The sequence below is a fragment of the Rhinopithecus bieti genome, unplaced genomic scaffold, assembly GCF_001698545.2.
Source record: "Rhinopithecus bieti isolate Rb0 unplaced genomic scaffold, ASM169854v2 scaffold_7648, whole genome shotgun sequence".
NCBI classification, from domain to species: Eukaryota; Metazoa; Chordata; class Mammalia; order Primates; family Cercopithecidae; genus Rhinopithecus; species Rhinopithecus bieti.
Window position 1 is genome coordinate 399,529 of NW_016805609.1, and position 27,903 is coordinate 427,431.

At 44.1% G+C, this 27,903-nt stretch overlaps 1 protein-coding gene across 1 annotated transcript in view; it reads left to right on the forward strand.

Annotated features, from left to right (window-relative positions):
- Window positions 1–12,488: 12,488 nt before the first annotated feature.
- The window catches only part of TJP2 (tight junction protein 2), a 114,255-nt gene continuing 98,840 nt past the window's right edge, over window positions 12,489–27,903 (forward strand). The window contains 2 exon segments of the mRNA XM_017873052.1: window positions 12,489–12,507; window positions 21,645–21,765. The gene's annotated coding sequence lies outside the window, so the exon portion shown is untranslated.

Below are 27,903 nucleotides of genomic sequence, written 5' to 3' on the forward strand. Positions count from 1 at the left end.
TTTTTTTGAGTCAGGATCTTGCTCTGTTGCCCAGGCTGGAGTGCAGTGGCACAGTCATGGTTCACTGCTGCAGCCTTGAACTTCAGGCCTCAAGCAGTCCTCCTGCCTCAGCCTCCCAAAGTGCTAAGATTATAGGTGTCAGCCATCATGCCAGGCCACTACTTTGTTCTTTTTATTGCTGAATAATCATCCATTGCATGAACATGTCATGTTTTGCTTATCCGTTCATCCATCATGGGCATCTGGATTGTTTCTGCTTTTTGGCTGTTATGAATAATGTTGCTATGAACACTCATGTACAGGTTTTTATGTGGACATATGTTTTCATTTGCTTGGGTACATACCTAAAAGTGGCAAATATATGGTAACTCCATATTTAATATTTTCAGGAATTGCCACACTGTTTTCCAGAGTGGCTACATTCTTCTACAGTCCCACCAGCCAGGTATTCAGGGTTCCAATTTCATGTCTTCATACACATACATTATTACTGTTGTCTGTCTTTTTAAATTTTAACCATGCTAGTTGGTGTGTGGTTTTGGATTTTACTTCTCTGATGGCTAATGATGTTGAATATCTAACTTTTCATGTGCTTATTAGACCATTCTTCCTGGACTTTTTTCTTGATTCTTTTCCAAGGGAAAATGACACAAGGTAAGAGGAAATGCTGTTTTGAATAGATTCTCCAGTTTCAATGGTTTAGATGAGCAGAATACTGAAAATGTAGATTGAGCCCTTTGCTCTTTTGGAGTTTCTTTCAGCTTAGGCCTCAGGGCCTAGTGTGATACCTGATGTTCCTAAAGATTTGAATGAAGAATTAATGAATACATAGTTTCTTGGGGTTGATGGGGAGTAAGTAAGCAGGGACTTACTATTCTACCTGCTGATTTAATGTCCATGAAAAAAATCATACACTAAGATGTTAATAACGCACACACACAAATGGGCTAGTGCACATGGTGGACATTTTAAACTCTTTCACCAAAATATTTATTGATTAACATCTGTCAGGGCCAGATGAGGTGGTTCACGCCTGTAATACCAGGGAGAGGTATTTGCGAGGCTGAGGTGGGCAGATCACTTGAATCCAAGAGTTCGAGACCAGCCTGGCCAACATAGTGAAACCCGGTCTCTACTAAAAATATGAAAAATTAGCCAGGCATGGTGGCGTGTGCCTGTCCTCCCAGCAACTCAGGAGGCTGAGGTGGGAGAATCCTTTATGCCTGGGAGGTCAAGGCTTCAGTGAGCTGTGATTGCACCACTGCATTCCACCTGGGCAACAGAGCAAGACCTGTCCCCCAACCCCAAAATATCCGTCAATTCTACTTACTAAAATATACAATAATATACTTTAAAATCATATTAATACATTGTCTGTTTATTTTATTAGGGTACTCTTTATTTTATTCTCAAGTACTGCCAAATGAAGAGTAGACTAAGGCTGGGCACAATGTCTCACGCCTGTAATCCTAGCACCCTGGGAGACTGAGGCATGCAGATCACTTGAGGTCAGGAGTTCGAGACTGAAACCGGGCACAGTGGCTCACGCCTGTAATCCCAGCACTTTGGGAAGCTGAGGCAGGAGGATCACCTGAGGTCAGGAGTTCAGGATCAGCCTGGCCAACATAGTGAAGCCCCATCTGTACTAAAAATACAAAAATTAGCTGGACGTGGTGGCAGGCCTGTAACCCCAGCTACTTGGGAGGCTGAGGCAGGAAAATCGCTTGAACCCAGGATGCGTAGGTTGTAGTGAGCTGAGATCATGCCATTGCACTATAGCCTGGGGGACAAGAGCGAAACTCTGTCTCAAAAAAAAGAGTAAAAAAAGAGTAGACTAATAAGACATTTTTCACGAGTCAGTGCATTTTTGTTCTTTCTTTCCCAAGCTGCATGGCAGTGTTTTTTCTTTGTAGCCATGGAGAATTATCTTCGTTCTCTACGGTCACAAGCCAGTAATAAGTTTCTTAAATATCTGTTGTGTTTTGGAGGCTCGCTATATTGACCTCAGGTTATACTGTTTGGAACTTGTATTATGGGGAAATGTCGGTAATAGCAGAGAACTAGGGAAGTCAGCTGGATTTATTTATTTATTTATTATTTATTTATATTATTATTTTGAGGCGGAGTCTCCGCTCTGCGGCCCCAGGCTGGAGTAAGCACGTGCGATCCAGCCTCACTGCAAGCTCCGCCTTCCCGGGTTACGCCTTCTCCTGCCTCAGCCCCAGAGTAGCCTGGGACTACGTGCGCCTGCCACCATCGCCTCCGGCTAGTTTTTTGTATTTTTTAGTAGAGACGGGGTTTCACCGTTGTTAGCGCAGGATGGTCTCGATCCTCCTGACCTCCGTGATCCGACCGTCTGCGGCGCTCCCAAGTGGGCTGGGATTACAGCCTTGCAGCCACAACGCGCGCCGCCGTCAGCTGGATTCTAGAAAAGAAAACTTCCATTTGAAGATTCTTTGAGACAGCAGTGGGATAGGTGAATGGAAGTGTGTAGTGCAGTGATTCTCAAACATTAGTTTGCATCTGAACCATCTGGAAGGCTTGTCAAAATACAGATCGCGGGCCCCCCTCCTGGAGTTTCTGATTTCGTAGATCGGGCGTGGGGGCTCAAGAATCTGTGTCTTAAGAGTGCCCACCCAGGTCATGCTGCTGCTGCTGCTCTGGGAATCCCACTTTGAGAATCAGTGGTTTGGAGGCCTTTGGAAGCGTGGGATCGAACTTGCATGAGGGAAGGGGCCGGGCTTGAGGCTGGTCTGGGTATCCTGTGTGTGCGGGGTCTTAGTTGAGTACCAGCCACCAAGTACCAGGTGGCTTGGTAGGTACCAGCCAAAGCAGGGCGCATAGACAAGTGGTGAGGGTGAATGCAGGAATACTGTGGGGAGGGGTGGCTGCGAGACAGATCAGAGCCAGCTAAGAGATGGGGAAGGAATGGGCAGAGGGTTATGAGGAGACCTGGGTGAGTGAAAACCCACAAACTCATCTGTAAAGGTTCAGGAGAGTGAGGACATGTATCGGTGCTGGTGTCAGGAGAGGGACTGAGCGGTCATCCGGATGGTAGGTGTGCAGGCCTGGCCTTTCCGCCATACCTTCAGGAAGGGCAGCATCCCTAGGCAGTGGGATGTGCTGCTTGTGGCCACAGGGTCACATGTGGACTTTCCTGTAAGATTAGGGAATTCCTTCAGTCTTTCCGGCCGTAGTCCCAGGGGTCATGACTAAGTTCTCTCCCTCTTTCTGCCTGTCACTGATAATCAACCTAAAACCAGGATGACTTTTACAAACCAGAAGCAAGACTTCTTTGTGCAAGGAGTTACTGTCATCTCTAAAACTGGAGTTTGTGTCCTTGTGTGCATTTGCCTGCTCAGCTTAATAGCTTTAGGCATCCAGTCTTCTTAACATAACTTGATATAAGCCGATTCTGATGCTGACATATGGAAGTGTTTTTGACAATCCATGTTGTGAAGGTCAGGAGGTTTGCTACAGGAAAGAAATCCAAGAAGGGCAGTGGCCGACTGGTGTTGGGTCCTCTGAAAGTGAGCTGTGTTCTACCCTTCCTGCTCATGTCACAAAGCCAAGAGAAACATCCCCTAATTTGATTGTATATTTCATTTTAAAGGAATCCTCATTGTGTCTGAGGATGTAAAATATTTCTCTTGGGTTTCGGAAAGAGGCCAAAGCCTGCCTCAAGGTGTTCTCTGTTATCATTTGGGGCACCTGTTGTTAGCAGAGAGCAAGGTGATTTTTTTTTTTAGTGCTTGTAAACCAACTGCCTGGTGACTTGCTGTGTGGTCAGGAACTGAGTAGCAGCTCCTTAGTTTAGACTTTCCAATTTGCCCTTGATCCCACTCAGCCCTTTGCACACATGAACATTCCTGCTGGCCCCTTTAGGCCCTGGGTGTGCGATTCCTTTGGTTAATGGACAGGACTGGACAGGAAATATTTCACAACCCTGCATCTGTGGAGAGGGAGTGTCTTGGAATCCCCAAGACCCCCCGCCGGCCCAAGTTTCGATGATTCACTAGGAGGACTCACAGGACTCGGCATAGAATTGTACTCATGGCTATAATTTATCACGGCTCAAAGATGCAAAGCAAAATAAGCCAAGGGGAAAAGTACAGGAGCGAAGTCCAAGGAAAGCAGGCACAAGCTTCCAAGATTCTTCTCCCAGTGGAGTTACACGTGATGTTCTGAATTCCCTGGCAACTAGTTGTGACTACACGTGTGAAATGTTATCAACCAGGGAAGCTTGTAAGGGACTCACTGTCCCAGGTTTTTGCTGGAGGATTGTTACACTGGTGTCCTCTGCCTACCAGCTACCCAAATTTCAGACTCACACAAGGAAAGCAGCTGTTCAGCATAAACCACATGGTTTATACAGTTTAGGGACAGTGTGACTCTTACCAGTCCTGGCAATCGTGGGAATCCAAATTCTCAGGCATCAACTGAGAGCCACCTTATAAGTGGATCTTTCAAAGGATAACAGGCTTGCTATGTTACCTTTTGGATGGGGATGAGAGTGGCAGGTGAGGATGGTGGTGGGGACCCCTGAACTTGGAGAAGGGATCTGTTAATGCAGCCTCAGGGCCTGGTACTGCAGGAGAAGGTGGAAGGAAGTGAACTGGGGTTTTGCACTTAGATCCTAGGTTCAGAATAACTGGGATTCCCACACTACAAGGTTAGGGAAGGGTGGAAAAGAGTTCAAAGTCCTGTGCATTCATTCATCCATTTATTCATTCTTAACAGGGGCTTATCAATGCCTATGCCCTTTGAGGCGCTGTGCCAAGGTGCTAAGGATACCATGGTAAGGAGGGTAAAATCTCTGCCCTCATGAGACCCACTTCTAGAGGGAATGAATGAGGAAAAGGGCAGTTAAATAATTGCTATGGGGATATACCAAGGGCCCTAGGGTATCCACCTGGTAGACTTAGTGGGAGTCAGAAGGCATGAATTTTATAATCAGACCAAACTGGGTAGGAATCACACCTCTAGTACTTATTACCTGTGTGCCTTGGGCAAGTTACTTAGTCACCTGGTGCCTAGATTTCTTCATTTCTTCATCTAAAAACAGGGATAATTTATAACCTTTTTAAAAGATAGGGTCTCACTGTGTTGCCCAGGCTGGAGTTCAGTGGCACAGTCTCGACTCACTGCAACCTCTGCGTCCTGGGTTCAAAGGATCTTCCTACCTCAGCCTCCCAAATAGCTGGGACTACAGGCATGTGCCATCACACCTGGCTAATTTCCGTATTTTTTGTAGAGACAGGGTTTCAACATATTGCCCAGCAGGCTGGTCTCGAACACTTGAGCTCAAGCAACCCTCCTGCCTCGGCCTCCCAAAGTGCTGGGATTACAGGCATGAGCCACCACGCCCACCTTTTCTTTTAAGGCTGTTGTGAGAACTAAACAAGGTCGTGTATGTAGGGTACTTATTTCAGGGGCTGGCACAGTAGAAATGCTCACTAAATAATGACTTAGCGACGCCTAGCCAAGGAGAGGTGTGTGTTCACCAGAAAGACTGGCATCTGCTGCATCCTCACTCTGCAAGTCACTTCAGAGGCGTTCCCGTCAGCCCTGGGCTCATAGGTGCACACGAGCCTGCATTCCTGCCACATTGCTCCGCTTACTGGCCTAAGAATGCTTTCCTGTTTCATTTTTCTGGGTTTTTTTTGTTTTTTGTTTTTTTTTTTTTGAGATGGGGTCTCGCTCTGTCACCCAGGCTGGAGTACAGTGACTGATCTTGGCTGACTGCAGTCTCCGCCTCCTGAGTTCAAGTGATTCCTCTGCCTCAGCCTCCTGAGTAGCTGGGACTACAGCGTGTGCCACCATGCCCAGCTAAGTTTTGTATTTTTAGTAGAGATGAGGTTTCATTCACCATGTTACCCAGGTTGGTCTCGAACTCCTGATCTCAAGTGACGCGCCTACCTCGGCCTCCCAATGTTCTGGGATTACAGATGTGAGCCACCATGCCCAGCCTCATTTTTCTGGCTCTTGAAGGCACTTTTCTCTTTGCCTGGATGCCCCAGATTTCTTTTGTCAGCCTAAGGAATGTGTACACCTATTATTAAGACCCAACTCAAGTACTTTCTCTTTTATCTCTTTCTCTTTCCCAAGCCAAGCCCCTTGGACAGGATTGTTCATGCTTTCCTTTGTCCTACCCTGGTTCCATGGTCACTCCCATCCATATTACAGCATGCTGGGTCGCAGTTGCTCGTTGCTCCATTAGACTGGGTGATTCTTGAGGGCAAGGATGATGTGGTATTATTTGAATCTCCAATGTCAATCAGAGTGTTTGATAGGGACCAGCTCAGGGGATGTGGAGGGAATGAATGAATGAGTATGGAGTTGGACTAGAACACCCAACATGAAATGGATACAATGTCAGCAAAATAGGTCTCTGCCCTCAGAGCAGTGCTTACAGTCTGGAGGAGGTAGATGGTGAACAGGTAAACATAAATATAACCATTAGAGACTGAGCAGTGACACAAGTCCTGCAGCAGGTGCAGGCAGTCTCTGCTGGGAAGAGGGAGAAATAGGAGGTTGCAATGTTGATACCCTGGGCAATGTGGGGTTGCTGTCTGGAGTGTGGATGGTGGTGGAGGCCTGAAGGGCTGGTCCTGTGGGGTGCACACCTTCGAGCTAGGAGTCCTCCAGATGGAGGTGGAGAGTGGAGCAGTGGTCACCAGCACCTCAGCTGCCAGAGGGCAGGACTGCAGCAAGATCTAAGTGTCCACTTGGAAGGCTGAAGTGCTCCACTCAAGCAAGACAAACTGGGGTCAAGAAACCCAGGGTCGATAAAGGAAGTATGACCCAGCAACCTGAAAGACCTGTCTGAGCTGTGCCTTAGTCAGCTTGGGCTGCTATAATGAAGTACCAGTGACTAGGTGGGTTGAGTAACAGACATTTGTTTGTCAGCGCTCTGGAGACATGAGGTTTGATACCAGGTGCCAGCATGGTTGGGTTCTTGGTGAGGGCCCAAGAACCCTAGGTGGGGGGGCGGAGAGAGAGCTGTTTCTCTCCTTCTCCCTCTTGTTGTAAGGACACTAATCCCATCATGAGGTTCCCACCCTCATGACCTCATCTAAACCTAAATACCTCCCAAAAGTCCTGTCTCCAAATACCATCACACTGGAGGTTAGGGCTTCAACATATGAATTTTGGGGAGATACAAACATTCAGTTCTTAGCAACCCAGGCCAATGACTATTTGCTGAGTAAATAATCACGGCTGGCACTCTAATAGCATTTTGGATGGGACAGGACCTAAGTGTTTTGCATATAGTCATTACATTTCATTCTCAAACAATCTCGCTAGGTATGTGCCGTTATTATCCCCAGTTTACAGATGAGGAAACCCAGGCCCTGAAGAGTTTAAGTGGTTTGCTAATTAAGTGTGAACCTGGGATTCTGACCAGGCAGTCTGCTTCTAGAGTCTAGGTTTTTTTGTTGTTGTTGTTGTTGCTGTTTGTTTTTTGAGGCAGAGTCTTGCTCTGTCACCCAGGCTGGAGTGCAGTGACACAATCTCATCTCACTGAAACCTCTGCCTCCCGGATTCAAGTGATTATCCTGCCTCAGCCCCCGAGTGGCTGGGATTACAGGCACGAACCACTACACCTAGCTAATTTTTTTTTTTTTTTTTTTTTTGAGACGGAGTTTCACTCTTTTGCCAGGCTGGAGTGCAGGGGTGCGATTTCAGCTCACTGCAACCTCTACCTCCCAGGTTCAAGCGATTCTCCTGCCTCAGCCTCCCGAGTAGCTGGGACTATAGGCTTGCACCACCACACCCAGCTAATTTTTGTATTTTTGGTACAGACGGGGTTTTACCATGTTGGCCAGGGATGGTCTCGATCTCTTTACCTCGTGATTCACCCACCTCAGCTTCCCAAAGTGCTGGGATTATAGGCGTAAGCCACCGCGCTTGGCCTAATTTTTCCATTTTTAGTAGAGATGGTATTTCGCCATGTTGGCCAGGCTGGTCTCAAACTCCTGGCCTCATGTGTGATCCATTAGCCTCAGCCTCCCAAAGTGCTGAGATTACAGGCGTGAGTCATCCCGCCCAGCCAAGTCTAGGGTCTTAATCATTATATGTGCCTGACTCTTAAGAAGTAAACTCTAATATTACTGGACATCCGTCAAATGCTAGTTCCTGAGTGAGGAGAGATATTAGAGATAGAAGGATGACTATGACATCATACCTACCTTTTAGGCTATCTCAGAATGCTCAAAGAGACATCATTTTTTGATGTCAATTCAAATTTGATACCACCAAGAAACTTTTATCTTTATCTTGTAACCGTGGTCCATAGAACCAATAGCAGAGGAAAGTGTTTTGCAATTTCAAATGTGTCTCATGGCTGAACTGCTGACAAAAAAATAGGTTTTTTTTTAAGAATAATGGGTGCAGTGGCTCATGTCTATAATCCCAGCACTTTGGGAGGCCAAAGCGGGAGGATCACTTGAGACCAGGAGTTTGAGACCAGTCTGGGTGACATCGTGAGACCTCATCTCTGCTGAAAAAAATAAATAAATAATGAACGGAGTCATCAAGTTAAAATGTACAATTCATTTTAGTAGAGTGTATACTATAATGCGAATAACTTCAATGATGGTAAAAGGTACTCTAAAATTTATAATACTAATCAAATCATAATACAGTTTGAGAAAATGTAGAACCACTTATGTAAAAAAGTTTTTTTTAGCTAAAAATAAATGTAGATGATTTGGAAATATTTTATAGGAAGATTTAGAACAAAATGTCTTAAAGACTGCAGTGTTTCCGGATCTTGACACTAGGGTCATGTGCAAGCTCAGTGAATGCAGGAGGAAACTCACATCCATTTCCTGGTTGGGGTGTCTGGGGAAAAACTCAGCTCATGAGGGAGAGGGAGAGGATGAGGAGGACAGTGACCCCTTGGTGAGAAGCCTGGTGATGGTGGTAGGGGGTGTTCACTCAGGCTTCCTGGAGAAGGAGAAGGAAGAGGATATCCTCCTGTCATGAACTCCACATTTGGATTCACTGGAAACAGATTTGGGAAAGAGCAGGAGGAGAGGGAAGAGGTTGGGACCCTCCTGTCTCTAAGGAATCAACACCCACTGCTCAGAGCAATGCTCTGTGTGTGTCATCAGATGCTAGAGGATCCACTTCCAGAAGGCACTGAGCAGAGTGGAAAGAGTCAGCCCTGCCTCGTAGGAGCTGTGCGATCCAGGGCAGGTTCCTTAGCTCTGCCTGCTCCCTGAAGTATGTGGCTCGAGTTTCATTGTTCTTTTGGTTATTCTCTGTCTCAGGTCTGCAGCCTCCTATCATGAGCTGAGGTTTTGTCCAGCTGTATTTTTTTTTTTTTAGTAGAGATGGGGTTTCACTATGTGTTGGCCAGGCTGGTCTCGAACGCCTGACCTCAGGTGATCTGCCCGCCTCAGCCTCCCAAAGTGCTGGGATTACAGGCGTGAGCTACTGCACCGGGCCTTAAAGTTTTTATTTCTTAGGACTGAGAGTACTCAAAGAATCCATGAATTATTATATATGTGCAAGTTGTTTGGGAAGGGCATTCGATTAAGTGATTTTCATTTTGGCTTTAACTATTCAGTAGCAGGGGTTAAAAATCTAGGATGTATCACAAGCGCAAGGGAGGGCCTACCCAGTTGGCCTACCAGAGCCAGGCCCCTTTCCTTTGCTTCCCGCAGCAGGACTCAGGAGCCTGCTTTCCTTTCTTTGTGGTGTTTTCCACTGCTCACTCCAGCCCTGGGGTCCCTGTACCCTCCAGACAGCCTGTCTTTCAGTCTCACTGTTTTTCCCACTCTTCTTGAAGAGGCATTAGGAATGGAAAAAGAAGGACAGATGGGAGAGAGGAAGGGAGGGAGGGATGATATCCACCGAATGTGTATACATTATGGCATTATTTATTCATTTATTTTGAGATAGAGTCTCACTCTGCCACTCAGGCTGGAGTGCAGTGTCATGATCTTGGCTCACTGCAACCTCCACCTCCTGGGGTCAAGTGATTCTTATGCCTCAGCCTCCCGAGTAGCTGGGATTACAGGTGCCCACCACCATGCCTAGCTAATTTTTGTATTTTTAGTACAGACAGCATTCCACCATGTTGGCCAGGCAGGTCTTGAACTCCTGGCCTCATGTGATCCACCCACCTCGGCCTGCCACAGTGCTGGGATTACAGGCGTGAGCCACTGTGCCCGGCTGCATTTATTATTTAAAACAAGCCCTTGTGGTCTTAGTCTAGCTGTACGAATGATGGAACAGAGGTTCAGAAAGGTCAGTAACTTGTTCATGGTCATGACGTCTTAAACACTAGAGGTGGGATTCAAACCAAGTCTTTCCCCTGTGTCATGGGGTTGGTATGACTGGGGACACACAGGAATGGGTGAGGGTGTCTTCGAGGTCTCATGCTGGGTGAACCAGGAGGTGGATGCACAGAAGCAGGAAAAGGCGAGGGGCACTGCAGCTGGGGTTGGGCACATGGGTTATTTCCAATAGATACTGGGTTGTGCCAGAGGACAGGATTGGAATGATAGATCTGATGACTTCCAGTTGAAGGTAACAGTTTAAACCCAATAGTGAATATGTTCTGAGGATGAATGACTCTGAGGAGAGATGGCTAGTTTGGGCTGAGCGGGGTGAGTCTAGAAGAGCCACACTAAGCTTTATTAACTCTTTGGTAATTATTTTATATCATGTAATCTGCTTTTCTTACAGTGTATTGGTGGGGCATCTGAGTAGCAAATATGTAAAGATATTATTTACGAACATATTAAGGAGGAGAAAATGAAATGCTTTTTTCAGTAGAGCTAAAAAAGCAAAAGAAAAAAATTGCTGTTTCCCTAACTCTTCTACTTTTAGTTAAAGCTCTTTCCAGCTCCTGAAAAGCAGACCACACCCTATAAAACAGACTGTACAGGGCATTAGTTCATTTCCATTTTTATACTTCCAAAGCACAGTAACTGTTAAAACACCTAGTGAAGAAGCATGGCCACTGTCTTTCTCCAGAAGAAATAAAGTAGAAATATTAATTCAAAGGAAATGTCAGTCTGCTCTGTGAAGTTTTATATTCAATTTCAATCATCCAGAAAGAAAACCTGAGCATCCTGACTTCAAAGCTTTTTTTGGATCATGTATATATAAAAACATTTTTTAATAGATAAATGATTTTTAGTTAATAGTTGCAGTTATAAACAATTTCTAGAACGCTAAGGGAATTAACCCAATATATGCATATTTCTAAATAATTTCTAGAATTATAAAGAAAGTGTCATATCTGGAAGGGGTATTTTGGTTAGATTTATTATTTCCTGTGTTATTAACCTTATGTACAATTATGAGAGATTCCACACAAAGATGACAATTTTAAAAAATGAATAAATAAATTAGCAAGTTGAACAGTCTAATTTATGGAAGAAAATCAAATTCTAGTATTTGCTAAGGCAGAATTATTTTTCTAATGAAAGATGCAATTTTAATTTTATATGAAATCATCATAGATAAGAATCACTGTAAGAGCTGCATGTTAAGCGCACCAAAAATTCCAATAAAATGAACCTTTAAAACATTCCATTTGCAAAATATCATGTCACTTTTCACTGCAGGAGAACGGCTTCCAATGGGTAACACGTTTAAGTTGATTTTTTCTTGTTGTTAGCTCAGGCTTTGTTTCTTATTTGAGAGTACTGTATAGTAATTTTTATCATGCGTCATCAGAAATACAGTTTGTTAGAACAATGACTGTTGTGTGAGTGTAATTACATCTTCCTATATGATTAAATGAGGGCTGTATGGGACCTTTACTCAGAGGTAGCAGCTGTAGCCAACCAAGTTCAGCCTATAAAAGAATTCCTGGGACTAACTGGTACTAATTGTTTGCAGAACAACCAGTGGGAGTAATATTCATGAATACTATGGAAATGAAATATTCCAAGACCAAATGGTTTAGCCCTTGTTTTTTTATTTTACTGTGGTCAGATTATATTAATTGCATAATCAGGCCAAGTGAAGTGGGAGCTCTTGGTCTTTTGTTGTTTTTGGAAGAAAACTTAGCCTTCATCTGTTCAGTCCTCTCATCTTATAAACAGGGAAATTGAGGCTTAGGGAGTAGTTGAAGGGTTATTTAAAGTCACCGAACTTTAATATACCCTGTCAGATTTTTAAGTACACTCCACCATATACATGAATATATTAGTTTGTAAATAATGTACCTTATTACAATTTAAAATATATTAGTTCTCAAGGTAAATATTATGAATATTTAAAACACAAACATTCAATTTTTTTTTTTTTTTGAGACAGAGTCTCTCTGTGTAACCCAGGCTGGAATAAAATGACACGACTATAGCTTACTGCAGCCTCGAACTCATGGGCTCAAGTGATCCTCCTTCCTCAGTCTCCGAAAGTGCTAGGATTACAGATGTGAGCCACCATGCCCAGCAACACTCAAATTTTTAAAGCATGAGAGAAGAAAAGAGGAAATAGATGGCTTAATACTTTCTTCCCACATCCCAAAGATTGTTGGTACGTGCACCTCACTTTGGAGATTTAGGTCATTTAGATGAAAAGAAACTTGCTAATGAGGAAAGAGAACCTATAGAAGTAGGGTTTAAGATTTGGGGGGATGGGGAAGGGTTTGGAACACTCACTTTGGACATGTAAGTTAATCACAGTTAACATAACATAATGGCTCCGCTTCTATTTTACTTCCCTTTATGTATGGGTTTGTTTAGACAAAGAGCAGCATGACTCTTGTATGTTGCCATAGCACATCAAATAGAAAAAAAAAAAAAGCTTGAAGAAGTTGGTGAGGAAGGAGCTATGTAAGTCAGAACTCTCAGAGTGACAGAAACTCAACTAAAATTAAATTTCACAAAAGTCAATTTATTAGCTTTCATAAAACGATAACTGGAATCTCCTAGGGTGACAGTGGCCTCCGGCATAGCTAGATCCAGAAGCTCGAATGATGTCATGACATTTCTCTTGGTATAATATAATACAATATAATATAAAGAGCCCTCTCCATGTGGCGGGGCACATGACTACTATCAAGAGCTCCAACTTCCTATCAGCCCTGGTTAGCAAATCCAATGGAAACAGGACATTGCCCTCCTACAGTCATATGTTCATCCCAGGGAAGACTGGTTGACCCGGTATGTGGATCATGTGTACCATGGTCCATTGAGTGGGCCACCATGATGGGTGGTTCACCTTTACCCATGGACAAAGGGTAAGGAAGCTCTTCAAAACCAAGAGGAGACTTTTAAAAAATGGAGATGAAGTAGATTCTGAACCTCTCCAAACAATATATTTTCATGCTGGCAGGGATTACACATGTTGGGTTCTAGAGGTATTTAAAAAGATGTTTTTAATAATAATTTTAAAAACCCACCAAATTGCCGGGCGTGGTGGCTCACGCCTGTAATCCCAGCACTTTGGGAGGCTGAGGCGGGCGGATCATAAGGTCAGGAGATCGAGACTATCCTGGCGAACACAGTGAAACCCCGTTTCTACTAAAAAGACAAAAAATTAGCTGGGCGTGGTGGCGGGTGCCTATAGTCCCAGCTACTCGAGAGGCTGAGGCAGGAGAATGATGTGAACCCGGGAGGCGGAGGTTGCAGTGAGCTGAGATTGCACCACACAACTCCAGCCTGGGCGACAGAGCCAGACTTTGTCCCAAACAAACAAACAAACAAACAAAAAACCCCACCAAATTGTTTCTTAATTAATCTTTGCTATTGACCCAAGCAAGGAGTTTATAGTATTTAGAAATGCATTGCTATAAAATGACAACTGGAATTCCTCCCTCATTTGTCAAAGCACAGTCTTTTAGAGAGAGATATATTTGTAGAAAGAGCAAATCTGCTTCTGATTTTAGTTCATCCAGCAGCAGGCAGGCTTTTTGGACCAATTATTACCAGACCTTGAGATAAATCACCTCATGAGCCATTAGTTCTTGAAGGATTAGCGGCCTCAAAGATTTATGTGCGGATTAATTGGAGTGTACATTAGATCGCCGTGTTTAAAACCGCAGTCATTCCTGCAAATCATTTTCATTAGTGCTTTATTCAGAATTATGTAGCCTTGTATAATGCTGCCATTGCAGGGAAATCTGAAAGACATTCTCTTTGTGGTCTGCCCCCCATCACCACTGTTGTGTTTAATAGATCTAGCTATAGGGCTACATGGAGAACATCCAAAGGAACAGCAGCTTCCAGTAAAGATTAGTTCAGTTGCTTCAGGTGAACAGTGACTGAAATTTACAGGACCTTGTACCGAGAGAGACAAGATGAGGTACAAGAAATATATCGGTATTCTGGAAGCAGCAGTTGGTATTACCCCACTTAACAAAAGAGAACTTCTACCTGAGAGCAGAAGACACGTGAACCTTTGGCAACAACCTGGGTAAGCAGTGGAAGCTGGAAACTTCTCGCTATAGATGTAAATACTTTTTGGCTGTTTTGGGGACCCAGATAGAAAAAAGGGTCCTCTGTCTTGTGGGGATAATAAATGAGTTCTTCATTAAGAACTTGTTTCTTCTTGGGGGAGATGGAACTCCTAGACTGATTTAAAAATAGGAATTAAATTGTGGGATAATATTCTAATACCCAAGGAGATGAATAATGGGTGTGTCTACAGCCCATTTTTACAATCTAGATATTTAATTTTCTGATTTTGAAAGTTTTTTTTTACATGGTTTACAAAGGTAGCAATTCTTAAGAACGAAGAAAATATGCCTTATTACTATAATGTTTTTCAACAATACAAGTGTTTTTCTGATTAAAGTGTATGTGCAGACTATGTTTCGCGGAAATACTTTGCTTGAAACAGCAGTTTTCATTCGACATCTCTTTCTGCAGTCCCACTGACTTACCATGATGCAGAAAGGTTTAGAAGTTCTTTATGCATAGCTACAAGCCTTAGTTCTAACTTCCTTCTCTGAAGTCTTTCTTTTGTGCTTTTTACACACTAAAGACAAGTTGAATTTAAGGTGCCTGTATGGTAGACAGTATTTTAGGATCTGAATTTAATTTTAAACTGAATGAGTCACACAGTAGCATGTACTGATCAACTTGCATCTGTGTAGCAAATATTTCTTTTCAATAATTAGACTGTTACTAGCTTATATTTTATCATATGAACAATGTACATTCATTATAGAAGATTTAGAAAATACAGAAAAATAAGGGGAAAATTACTCATTGTTCTATCTCCCCAAGAGAACTACTAGAATAATTTAGGTCAGTGGCTGTCTATGGGGAGGTGGAAATAGGGAATTTTGCTCCCCAGGAGACAGTTGTCAATGTCTGGGGGCATTTTTTTGTTGTTATAGTCCAGGGGTTGCTATTGGCATCTACTTGGTAGAGTCTGGGGATACTGCCCAACATCCACAATGCACAGGACAGCCCCCTGCAACAAAGAATTATCCAGCCCACAGTGTCAATAGTGTCACTGGTGAGACATTTGATTTAGATAGATTTTCTTCCCACCTGTAAAAGGGTGCATTTTATTAGAAGAAAAATAAATATTTCTTTGGGAAATCTTAGGGATGCTTTAGAATGGAATTCTGAGGCAACATTTTAATTATATTATTATTATTCTACTGTTATTGTCTTGAAAGGAAATGGAAGTGTGTGTATGCGTGGAGAGGGCAGGGGGTATATAGAGACTCGATCAGTGTCCACATAGGTTAATGCTGTTCAGCCAGGGCTGTGGAAAACATTGTAATGACTACATTGTGATTCTCCAAGTAGTCTCTCGAGGTTGGGCATGCTGTAGCCTAGACCTTAGTCTCAGAATGACAGAAGTTTAGAACTGGGAGGACCTTTGCCAGGGATGGCAAACAGGTTTCATGTGGAAGGCAGGTGCCAGCTGATGGTTGGTGCTTGGAGTATCTGGCTAGGAGGATCCTGAGGCCAAACTCGGGCTTAGAGGGAAAGGAATATCGCAACTGATTAGGGACGTTTGTTCTGAACCTATGATTAGGGAATAGGGGAGATGCAACCTGTGGCCTATATATTTGCCATTCCTGAATTCTAGTTTAGTGTTCGAATTTTACAAGCGGGAAACTCAGCCTCGTTGGAGTCATCCTGATCAAGGGTCTGGCTCTCAGACAGAAACGGGATGTTCTTAGTTTCTGCCTCAGGATCTTTCATGAAGGATTCGCCCTGAACAAGCTCACATGATTCAGATGTGCAAGTTGATTGCTAGATTATTAATTTTTGTTCGGAGATAACCTCTTCTAGCAATTGGAATGAGTACCCTAAATAGACCTAAATAGATCTCTGCCTCTCCTCATTTCCCCAAATCAAACCAAACAGAAGTCAAGTTATTACAAAGTGGCCCTTAATAAGGGAAGTTGAACGTGCCTTTTTTTTGAGAGAGAGAGAACGTTTCCTTAAGCTGGATGAAATAGCATTGGATCAGAGGACAAACAAGATCTTCCTTATACCTGTAATACTCTGAGTTCTGTGAATACACAAGGATGAAATATTATTTCACTGATCTCTCTCTCTCTCTTTTTTTTTTTTTTTTTTTTTTTTGAGACAGAGTTTCGCTCTTGCTGCCCAGACTGGAGTGCAATGGCACGATCTCGGCTCATGGCAACCTCCATCTCCCGGGTTCCAGAGATTCTCCTGCCTCAGACTCCCGAGTAGCTGGGATTACAGACATGCGCCACCATGCCTGGCTAATTTTGTAGTTTTAGTGGAGATGGGGTTTCTCCATGTTGGTCAGGGTGGTCTCGAACTCCTGACCTCAGGTGATCTGCCCACCTTGCCCTCCCAAAGTGCTAGGATTACAGGCATGAGCCACCATGCCGGGCCCTTTCTTTCTTTTTATTTATTTATTTATTTTTATTTTTTTGAGACAGAGTCTCGGTCTGTCACCCAGGCTGGAGTGCGGGCGGGCGGGGGGGCAATCTCAGCTCACTGCAACTTCTGCCTCCCAGGTTCAAGTGATTCTCCTGCCTCAGCCTCCTGAGTAGCTGAGATTACAGGCACATGCCACCACACCCAGCTAATTTTTTGTATTTTTAGTAGAGATGGGGTTTCACAGTGTGAAACAGTGTGATCTGCCTGCCTCGGCCTCCCAAAGTTCTGGGATTACAGGTGTGAACCACTGCACCCGGCCTCTTTCTTTAAAAAAAAAAAAAAATAGGGAGAGACTCTCGCTGTGTTGCCCAGGCAGGAGTGCAGTGGCTATTCACAGATGTGACCTCACCATTGATAAGCCCAGGAGTTTTGACCTGCTCTGCTTCTGACTTGGGGCCAATTCACCCCTCCTGATTAATCTTGCACTTTCTGATCTTCCTGATGGCTTTTAGTCCCAATACCTCCCCTCTCAGCAGCTGTTCAAGATACCAGCAGTAGGAGAGTAGGTTATTGGCTGAGCTTCTATGGAAAGAAGTTGTGCTAGGAGCATTTTAACCAGAAATTTCTGTTGGCCTGGTTGACTAGATAGTGAGGCTGATTTTTTTTCTTCCAAGAACTCTGTCTCATTCACTCTTTTCAAGAAGTATTCTGATTACTACAACATACATGTAATACTGCATAGCTTTTAGGAACAGCTGCTTTTGCATTTTAAAACACAACTGAGGCTGGGAGCAGTTGCTTACATCTGTAATCCCAGTACTTTGGGAGACTGAGGTGGGCAGATCACCTAAGGTCCGGAGTTCAAGGCCAGCCTCACCAACATGGTGAAACCCCATCTCTAAAAGTACAAAAATTGGCCGGGAGTGGTGGCGGGCTCTTGTAATCCCAGCTACTTTGGAGGCTAAGACAGGGATAATTGCTTGAACCTGGGAGGCAGAGGTTGCAGTGAGCCAAGATCGCGTCACTGCACTCCAGCCTGGGCAACAGAGTGAGACTCCCTCTCCAAAAAAAAAAAAAAGGCCACAATTGGAAGTCAGGTTATAATCCAGTATTTAAAACCTCAAGGAATTCATTCATTCTTCTCATGCTTCCCCCTCTGTAATACCTTTTTTTTTTTTTTTTTTTTGAGATAGAGTCACACCGTGTCACCCAGGACACTGGAGTGCAGTGGCAGGATCTTGGCTCACTGTAATCTCTGCCTTCCGGATTCAAGCAATTCTCCTGTCTCCACCTCCCAAGTAGCTGGGACTACAGATACCACCATGCCTGGCTAATTTTTATATTTTCAGTAGAGATGCAGTTTTACCATGTTGGCCAGGCTAGTCTCAAACTCTTGACCCCAAGTGATCCACCCGCCTCGGCCTCCCAAAGTGTAATCCCAAAGTGGGATTACAGGCATGAGCCACCATGCCCAGCCCCCCTCTGTAATACTTTTTCTTGCTGTCTGCAAGCAGGGATGTGCTTGGGCTTCTATTCTGCAAACTGTACAGTTGCATGATTGGCCAAAATGAACAGCTACCAACCGACAATTGACTGAGTGTTGCAAGTTCATTGAAACAGAGAGTGGATGACTTATACATGTGCATATTTGCCCATTGCCCAGCACATGGTAGGTGCTCAGGAAATATTTTCCAGCGCTAACTCGGTTTCAGTAGAGCCACAAATGAAGAAAGATAGAATAAAAATAATTGATACCCAAATACTAAAATAAAATACTCAGTCACCTATGAATCTTCCTTTTGAAATCTGTAAAGTTTTTCAGCTTTAACTCATGTTACCTGACAATTTTACATTATCTGTCAATACTATTGAAATCCAAGAATATATTTTATTTCTTTCTGCCAAGTGTTCTCTTAATTTAGAGGCCCTATTCAATAATAGTGTATTTTAGAAACAACTGATTGTTATTGAGAGTTTGTATACATGACAAAACTCCTTGGATTGTTATAGAGAAAGTTAAAGCCAAGATGCCTTAGAAATGCAGAAAACTGCTTGAATTAAAAAGCAAGCCATTTTAATAAAAGAAATAAGCTCTCTTTGGAGCTGATATCTGTAGAAAAGTTTGCATATGAAGCCAAAAGCATAACCAAGCACCTCTCGATTTGTAAACCATTTATTTATCTTTGGAAGTAAGAATAGAAACCATGTATGGGCTGGGCTCTAATCCCGTTGCTTGCTTTGTAGGATGTCCAGATGGCCTAGCTTTAGCCTTTGCCTGCATTTCCTGCTGATCCTCGGAGAAGGGAAATGTGCCTCCCGCCTGTACAAATAAAATCGACACCATCTTTTCTTTCTACTTCATCGTGTAGGGAGTAGAGTGTTTTGCACAGATGTCACAATATCACTTTGTCTAGCAAACAGAAGAGTATGTCCAGAACTGGTGAGAGGCTGCATTCTTCCTCCCACTGAAAGTTTTTCCTGTGACTGCCCGAGTGAAGCTGCCTTCACAAGCTCAACCCAGAAAGGAGCTTGCCTCCTTGTGGCATTTGAAAGGCACATGCAGGCTTCATAAGAATGTGCAGAAGGGGTATTTCTTGGGTTTCTTGGTCTTAGGGGTAAAATGAGAAAATATTTGACATCTTTCCTGCTGGTGAGCAACCAATAAATATAAACACAAGCCTAGGCCAGGTGCGGTGGCTCATGCCTGTAATCCCAGCACTTTGGGAGGCCAAGGTGGGTGGATCACTTGAGGTCAGGAATTTGAGACCAGCCTGGCCAACATGGTAAAACCCTGTTTCTACTAAAAATACAAAAATTGCTGGCCGTGGTGGCACGTGTCTGTAATCCCAGCTACCTGAGAGGCTGAGGCAGGAAAATTGCTTGAACCCAGGAGGCTGTGGTTGCAGTGAGCCGAGATCGTGCCACTGTACTCCAGACTGGGCGACAGGTGAGACTCTGTCTCAAAAAACAAAACAATAAACACAAGCCAGTATTATAAATGCCATGAAAAACAAATTCCCCCTTAGTTTAAAATGTTTTCTCTGTAGTATACTTTGGAATGGTAAATTTTATGTTATGTGTATTTTACCATAATAAAAATTTTTTTCCCCTTTTTTTTTTGAGACAGAGTTTCACTCTTGTCGCTAGGCTGGAATGCAGTGGCAAGATCTCACCTCACTGTAACCTCTGCCTCCTGAATTCCAGCGATTCTCCTGCCTCAGCTTCCTGAGTAGCTGGGATTACAGCTCCCCACCACCCCGCCGCCACCCCCCACCACACCTGGCTAATTTTTTTTTTTTTGAGATGGAATCTCACTCTCTCTCCCATTCTGGAGTGCAGTGGCGCAATCTTGACTGCTCTGCCTCCTGGGTTCACGCCATTCTCCTGCCTCAGCCTCCCGAGTAGCTGGGACTACAGGCGCCCGCCACCACGCCTGGCTAATTTTTTTGTATTTTTAGTAGAGACGGGGTTTCACTGTGCTAGCCAAGATGGTCTCGATCTCCTGACCCCGTGATCCACCCGCCTCGGCCTCCCAAAGTGCTGGGATTACAGGCGTGAGCCACCACGCCTGGCCTAGCTAATTTGTATATTTTTAGTAGAGACGGAGTTTCACCATGTTGGCCAGGCTGGTCTTGATCGAATTCCTGGCCTCAGATGATCTGCCTGCCTCACCCTCCCTAAGTGTTGGAATCACAGGCGTGAGCCACCGTGCCCAGCCTAAAATATTTTGTTCTGGCTATTTCCTCACCAGGTGAATATTTGTTTAACCTGAAAGGCGAATTCTTATAAGATCTTGTTTCTCAGAGTGATCCTTAGGTGAACTGGTGATACCAAAGTTTAGGTGGCAGTTAACTTTCTCCATTTTTTGAAGACTGAAAACATTAGGGGCAGCAATTCCATTATTTCTGAGAGAAATGAAAACATATATCCACATAAACACTTGTACAACAAGTGTTCATAATGGCCAAAGAGTAGAAACAACCCAAACCACCACCAACTGATGAATAGATAATAAAATGTGGTATATCCATACAATGGAATATTATTTGGCCATAAAAAGGAATGAAGTGCTGATGTACGCCACAACATCAATGAACCCTGAATACATTAAGCTAAGTAAAAGATGGCAATCACAAAAGGTCTCATATCATATGAGTCCATTTATATGAAATATTCAGAATAGATAAATCTATAGAGTAGATTTATAAATATATAAATATAAATATAAATATAAATCTATAGATTGGTGGTTGCCTAGAGCCAAGAGGCAGGGAGAGAATTGGGGGATCAGGGAATGATGGCTAAGGGTTATGGGGCTTTTTTTGTGGGAGTAATGAAGATATTCTAAAATGAATTGTGGGCCGGGCGCGGTGGCTGACGCCTGTAATCCCAGCACTCTCGGAAGCCAAGGTGGGCGGATCACCTAAGGTCGGGAGTTTGAGACCAGCCTGACCAACATGGAGAAACCCTGTTTCTACTAAAATACAAAATTAGCCAGGTGTGGTAGGGCATGCTTGTAATCCCAGCTATTCAGGAGGTAGAGGCAGGAGAATTGCTTGAACCCAGCAGGCGGAGGTTGTGGTGAGCTGATATCACACCATTGCACCCCAGCCTGTGCAACAAGAGCAAAATTCTGTCTCAAAAAAAAAAAAGGATTGTGGTGACAGTTGCATAACTCTGTGAAGGTACTAAATGGATCGTGGTGACAGTTGCATAAGTCTGTGAAGGTAATCAAAGTCATCCTAAAAATGGGCACATTGTATGGTATGTGGACTTCCATGCATTTCCCAAAATCTTACCATGCAGGGAATGAGCATGTTGGATTTTTAACAACACTGTCTTTTCCAGGGTGCGAAGTACCACATTACTGTCATCTCCCTGTGAGTGGGACTGGTACCCCGGCTGCAGCTCCAGACGAAAGTACTCCAGGAAGCACAGAGCTGTGCCAGTACACGGCCCACGTTGCCAGGTATTTGCTTATTTTATCTCTCATCAACCTAGTTACTGGTCTCCCCCAAAATTTGTTCTAAGAGTTACCGTTTTCACATCCTAGAGGTAGTCAATTACCATTTTTGATGTTGCTGATACATACATTTTCATAGAAAATTTAATGGTAACGTCCTATTTACCAAAGAGCAGAAACATCTTACCTGAATTAATGGACTGAATTGATAGGTATAACTTTGCCATGGATGGTGAATGCTTATTGAGAATGACCTTCCTGGCGTATAAGTACAACTTCTGTGGTTCAAAATAAATGTCTCAATTGGCATTTGGTGCTGATGATGTCTGGGATTGGAGGTCATTTTAATAGGTTATGTTTTTTCATTATCATTGAGGTAGTAAAATTATATAACAGTGGTAAGCACTTTGATGAAAAGATAAAGGACATCAGTCACGCTGGCTTCTAAAGATTAATTATGTCCAAGCTTTTAGTGAAAGAGCTAGGAGCGAGTATTATCTATTTACTGATTCACTTTTAAGAATGAATTAAATGAGATTTACAAGGTCTTAAATCTTGACAGATGTGGGATGCATTTGTTTTTTGTTACACTTTGACCTCTGTTTATAGGCCAGTCCATGGCTAGCTGGAATGGGGTTGGAATCTTTTTCATGTGCTTGTTTTATAATTACTGTCTGTTGAAACGGGCAGCCCCTACCTGAGTGGATTCCAGATAAACGTGTGAACTGGAGTTTAGTGGAGTGTGAATGGCACGCTCCAGAAGAGCAGATAGTCGTTCAGATCCTGGTCCTGCTACCTTCTAATTGTGTGATCTTGGGCACATGTCTTAATGCTTCTGAGCCTCAGATCCTTCATCTGTAAGGGGAATGTTGACATGAAACTAAATGAGTTAATGGACCCAGCAAGTACCAGGCCCATGCTAAGGCCTTTCTCAGTGTCTAGTTGTCCAAATGAGGACATTTAAGTGGGGGAAGGCCTCATTTTCCACTGAATTAACAGGGCTGGATGTGGGTTTTGTTTACTGAAATGTTCTCTCTGGAGCTCTTAAAGGTCCCAGCCAGGCAAGGCAGCTCACACCTATAATCCACTGTTTTGGGAAGTAGAGGTGGGAGGATCACTTGAGGCCAGGAGTTTGAAACCAGCCTGGGCAACATAGTGAGACCCTGTCTCTATTTAAAAAAAAATAATAAAAACTTGCTGGGCATGGTGGTGTGCTCCTGTAGTCCTAGCTACATGAGAAGCTGAGGTGGGAGGATCCCTTGAGTGCAGGAATTCGAGACTGCAGTGAGCTATAATTGCACCACTGCATTCCAGCCTGGGCAACAGAGAGACTCTGTCTCAGCAACAACAAAAAAAAAGTCCCAAACATGAGAAGACAGATACCTGCTTAGACTCCAGAAATTGTTTTCCTTGGCTGGGCGTGGTGGCTCACGCCTGTAATCCCAGCAATTTGGGAGGCCAATGTGGAAGGATGGCTTGAGCCCAGGAGTTTGAGACCAGCCTGGGCAACATGGCGAAACCCCATCTCTGCAAAAAATACAAAATATTAGCCAGGTGTGGTGGTGCATGCCAGTAATCCCAGCTACTTGGGAGGCTGAGGCACGAGAATCACTTGAACCCAGGAGGTGGAGGTTGCTGTGAGCTGAGATCGTGCCACTGCATTTTAGCCTTGTGATAGAGAGAAACTGTCTCAAAAAAGAAAAAATTGTCCTCCTAAAATCTTTAAATTAGATTTCTAGATAGGATCTGTTGATTATTCAAATAAATTGGCAGGGTACTGTAGAGTATGGCAGAGAGATTGGAGCTCGCATTGTCTGTTGGAGGAAAGGCTCTTTCTCACTCTAGCCAGCCCCTCCTGATAAGTACCTCCCTTGTTCTGGTTCCCTGTACCTGCACTTCGAACCACATGCCTTTCCAACATCAATTTGATTGCCTAAGTCAGTGCCTTACTCCAGAGTTCTTTCATGTGTAAACACTGAAGCTTGGCTTCTGGGACGAATTAGCCTTGGGTAGGCATGAGTGATGAGGATTTTTTTCCCAGGCATCTCACATTGCCCTAGTTTCAGATCCAGCGAACACTCATTAATGGCCTTTTATGTACCAGGCAAGGGGCAAGGTGCTTTCACCCATATTGTTCCTCCTCACAACAACCCTAAGAGGAAGGTATTACTAGCTCTCTTTTGTAAATAAATAACCTGAGATTCAAAGATTTTAAATGATTCCCTTGTGGTTGCACAGCCCCTGACTTCCAAGTTCAGTGAGATTTCTATAACAGCTGATTTCTACACTAATTCTACAGAGCTTGAAGACTTAACTCCCTAACTCAGACAAGTAAAAAAGTTTCTCTCTAAGGCCAGTTTGGATCAATTGCTAAGTGGCTGCCTAGAGTTAAGGATTTGCAAGTGCTGCTCAAGTTTGTTGAGCAAGAATGTTGTGATTGATTGGCAATGTCCGGTGTGGGTGGAGCAGGTGTCTGCTAAGCTGCTCTGGACCTGAGGTTTCTAATCATCAGCCTCTACTCATTCTGCCCTCCTTTGCCATTCTAGAGTCTCCTCTGATGAGCACTATTTGCCTGAGGCTGGATTTTTGCTACTTTAAGGGGCTTTGATTATCACCTTTCTGACTTGGCAGAATCATGTTTGCCTTCAGAAATAATGCTAAGGCGTTGGGAGGCTGAGGCGGGAGGATCGCTTAAGCCCAGGAGTTCAAGATCAGCCTGAGTGACATAGCCAGACCCTGTCTCTATTTAAAAAAAAAAAAAGGAGAAGGCCAGGCACGGTGGTTCACACCTATAATCACAGCGCTTTGGGAGGCCGAGGCAGGAGGAGTCCTTGAGCCCAGGAGTTCAAGATCAACCTGAGCAAAATAAGGAGACCCTCTTTTTCAATTTTATAATTATATTAAAATTAATAATAAATAAAAGAAAAAAGAAAAGAAAAGATGCTAATAGTCTGGTGAAGAGCTTCATTTTCTAGATATGAAGTCTCATTGTTAGGCAATTTAGATATCTTAAAGTTATCACTGACTCAACCCATCATATAAGCTTAGAAAAGTGAGTTGAGGCTGGGCTCAGTGGCTCACGCCTGTAATCCTAGCACTTTGGGAGGCCAATGAGGGTGGATCACCTGAGGTCAGGAGTTCCAGACCAGCCTGGCCAACATGGTGAAACCTTGTCTCTACTAAAAATACAAAAATTAGCCTGGTGTGGTGGTGGGCGCCTACAATCCCAGCTACTCCGGAGGCTGAGGCAGGAGAATCGCTTGAACCTGGTGGGCCAGAGATTGCAGTGAGTGAGCCGAGATGGTGCCACTTCACTCACTCCAGCCTGGGCGAAAGGGCGAAAGAGTGAAACTCCATTTCCAAAAAAGAAAGAAAAGAAAAGTGAGTTGAAGATGAAAGCTTGAAACTTTTACTTCTGTGCACCTGGGAGCCCCTCTATAGCTTCTTTCCCTCTGGGGGCTCCTGGGTTTACAGGAATTCTCAGGGAAATCACTCCAGCAGCCAAACTTCCATACTGGGATGGGCAGACCCAGAGCAGTGACACATCGTTATCACCTGGAGGGCGTGTTAAAACATGGATTCCTGGGCCCCTCCCCCCGGGTTTCTGCTTCAGGCAGTCTGGGGTAAGTCCCAGGAATCTGCATGTCTGGTTTCCACTACTTTGACAACCACTAACCTGGAGAGTACTTGTAATGGCTGGTTTAGAGCAAGGGCTTGTTTACAGATGGTGTGTGTGGCCAGGTTCTCTACCTGTGGTGAAGGGATTCCTTCCTCAAATATTTAATGAGCATCTCACACAGTGCTGCTGACGGAAATGTAGAGGAATATGAAGCTTGTCCCTGGTAGACTTTGGAGCCTAATTTGGAATCAGTAAATTGCATTGCTGTGTGTAAAGTACTGCCCTCACCCCCTTAAGTGAATGTGGCAGAAGGCCTGAAGCAGTGACTAAGTCAGGGGAGTCTTCCTGGGGCAGGTGATATTTGAAAGGAAACCTGAGGATAAAAGGTTATTGGCTATGTGTGCTTATGGGGGAAGAGAAACTCAGGGAGCAGAGCCTGTACATTAAAGGGTCTGGAGATGCTGCACTAGGTGAGTAGAAAACGTCTGTGTTTGTTCTGAGAATTCCATTGTGACTCCTATATGTAAACCAAAAAGTATCAGGGACAAGTCTCAATCAACTTAGAGAGTTTGGCCAGGCAGGGTGGCTCATGCCTGTAATCCTAGCACTTTGGGAGGCCTGAGGCCAGGAGATCGCTTGAGGCCAGGAATTTGAGACCAGGCTGGCCAACATGGTGAAACACCATCTCTATTAAAAATACAAAAATTAGCTGGGTATGTGGTGTGCGCCTGTAATCCCAGCTTCTTGGGAGGCTGAGGCACCAGAACTGCTTGAACCTGGGAGGCAGAGGTTGCGGTGAGCCAAGATTGCCACTGCACTCCAGCCTGGGCAACAGAGCAAGACTCTGTCCTCACCTCCCCCCCCAAAAAAAATTTTAGAAAGTTTATTTTGCCAAGGTTACAGGACATGCCCATAACACAGGCTCAGGAGGTCCTGACGACATGTGCCCAAGGTGGTAAGAGTACAGCTTGCTTTTATACATTTTAGGGAGACATAATACATCAATCAATACATATAAGATTTATAACCAACTACATTGGTTCCATCTGGCAGAGCAGGACAACTCGAAAGGGGTGGAGGGGCTGCCAGGTCATAGGTACTCTACTCTAGAGGTACTTAGGGGGTGCCAGGTCATAAGCACTGCTATTCTAAAGCCTCCAAGTAACAGGCTTTAGAGAATAAACTGTAAACATTTCTTATCAGACTTAAGGTCAGTGTTGATGTTAATATTGGAGGGGTATGATGGGGCATGTCCAACCCCTACTTCCCTTCATGGCCTGAACCAGTCTTTCAGGTTAAATTTCAGAGTGCCCTGGCCGAGAAGGAAGTCCATTCAGATGGTTGCAGGGGCCCTTCCAATTTTATTTTTGATTTATAGATATGAAAGGAAGACGCAACTATATGATGATGATGATGAAATGTGGTTGCTCACTGTGTAGTTGGTGCTGTGCTAAACATGTTACTTGCATCGTCTTATTTCTCGTACCCATCCCATGAGGTGGAGGTCCAACTCTAATCCCCATTTGTAGTAGTTTGCTGAAGCCACAGTAACAAAGCACCATAAACTGGGTGGCCTAAACAGAAATTAACATAAATTACTGTCTCATGGTTCTAGAGGCTAGAAGTCTGAGTCTCTGTCGTTCAGGCTGGATTACAGTGGCATGATCTTGGCTCACTGCTACCTCCACCTCCCGGGTTCAAGCGATTCTCCTGCCTGAGACTTTTGAGTAGCTGGGATTACAGGCACACACCACCGTGCCTAGCTAATTTTTGTATTTTTAGTGGAGACGGGTTTCCCATTTTGGCCAGGCTGGTCTTGAACTCCTGACCTTAAGTGATCATCTGCCTTGGCCTCCCAAAGTGCTGGGATGAGAGGCATCAGCCACCATGCCTGGTCCTTATTCTTTCTTACTTTCTAACGACTTAAAGTCAAACATGTTTTCCAAACAGAAATCAGAGTGTGTACTTCTTTACTCATGAACCAACAAGACAGAGTGCTGGTCATTGGGCCTATCCTTGGAAATCTGCAATGTCTGGACATCTTAAGCATAGCATATAGATGAGTAATACTCAAGCTAGGTTCTGAAACATAATTTAATTATACTTCTGCATGTTTAAAAGAATTCAGAACCTAAAAATTAAAAGCTGACCCAGAGCCAGGCACTGTGGCCGGCTGGGTGCAGTGATTCACTCCTGTAATCCCAGCACTTTGGGAGGCTGAGGTGGTGGATCACCTGAGGTCAGGAGTTCCAGATCAGCCTGACCAACATGGCGAAAACCCATCTCTACTAAAAAACAAAAACAAAAACTTAGCTGGGCATGGTGGTGCACGCCTGTAATCCCAGCTATCCCAGCTACTCGGGAGGCTGAGGCAGGAGAATCGCTTGAACCCAGGAGACAGAGGTTGCAGTGAGCCTAGATCCCGCCACTGCACTCCAGCCTGGGTGACAGAGCAAGACTTTGCCTCAAAAATAATAATAATAAGAAGAAGAAGAAGAAGAATACACTTGCCAATTAGACTGCAG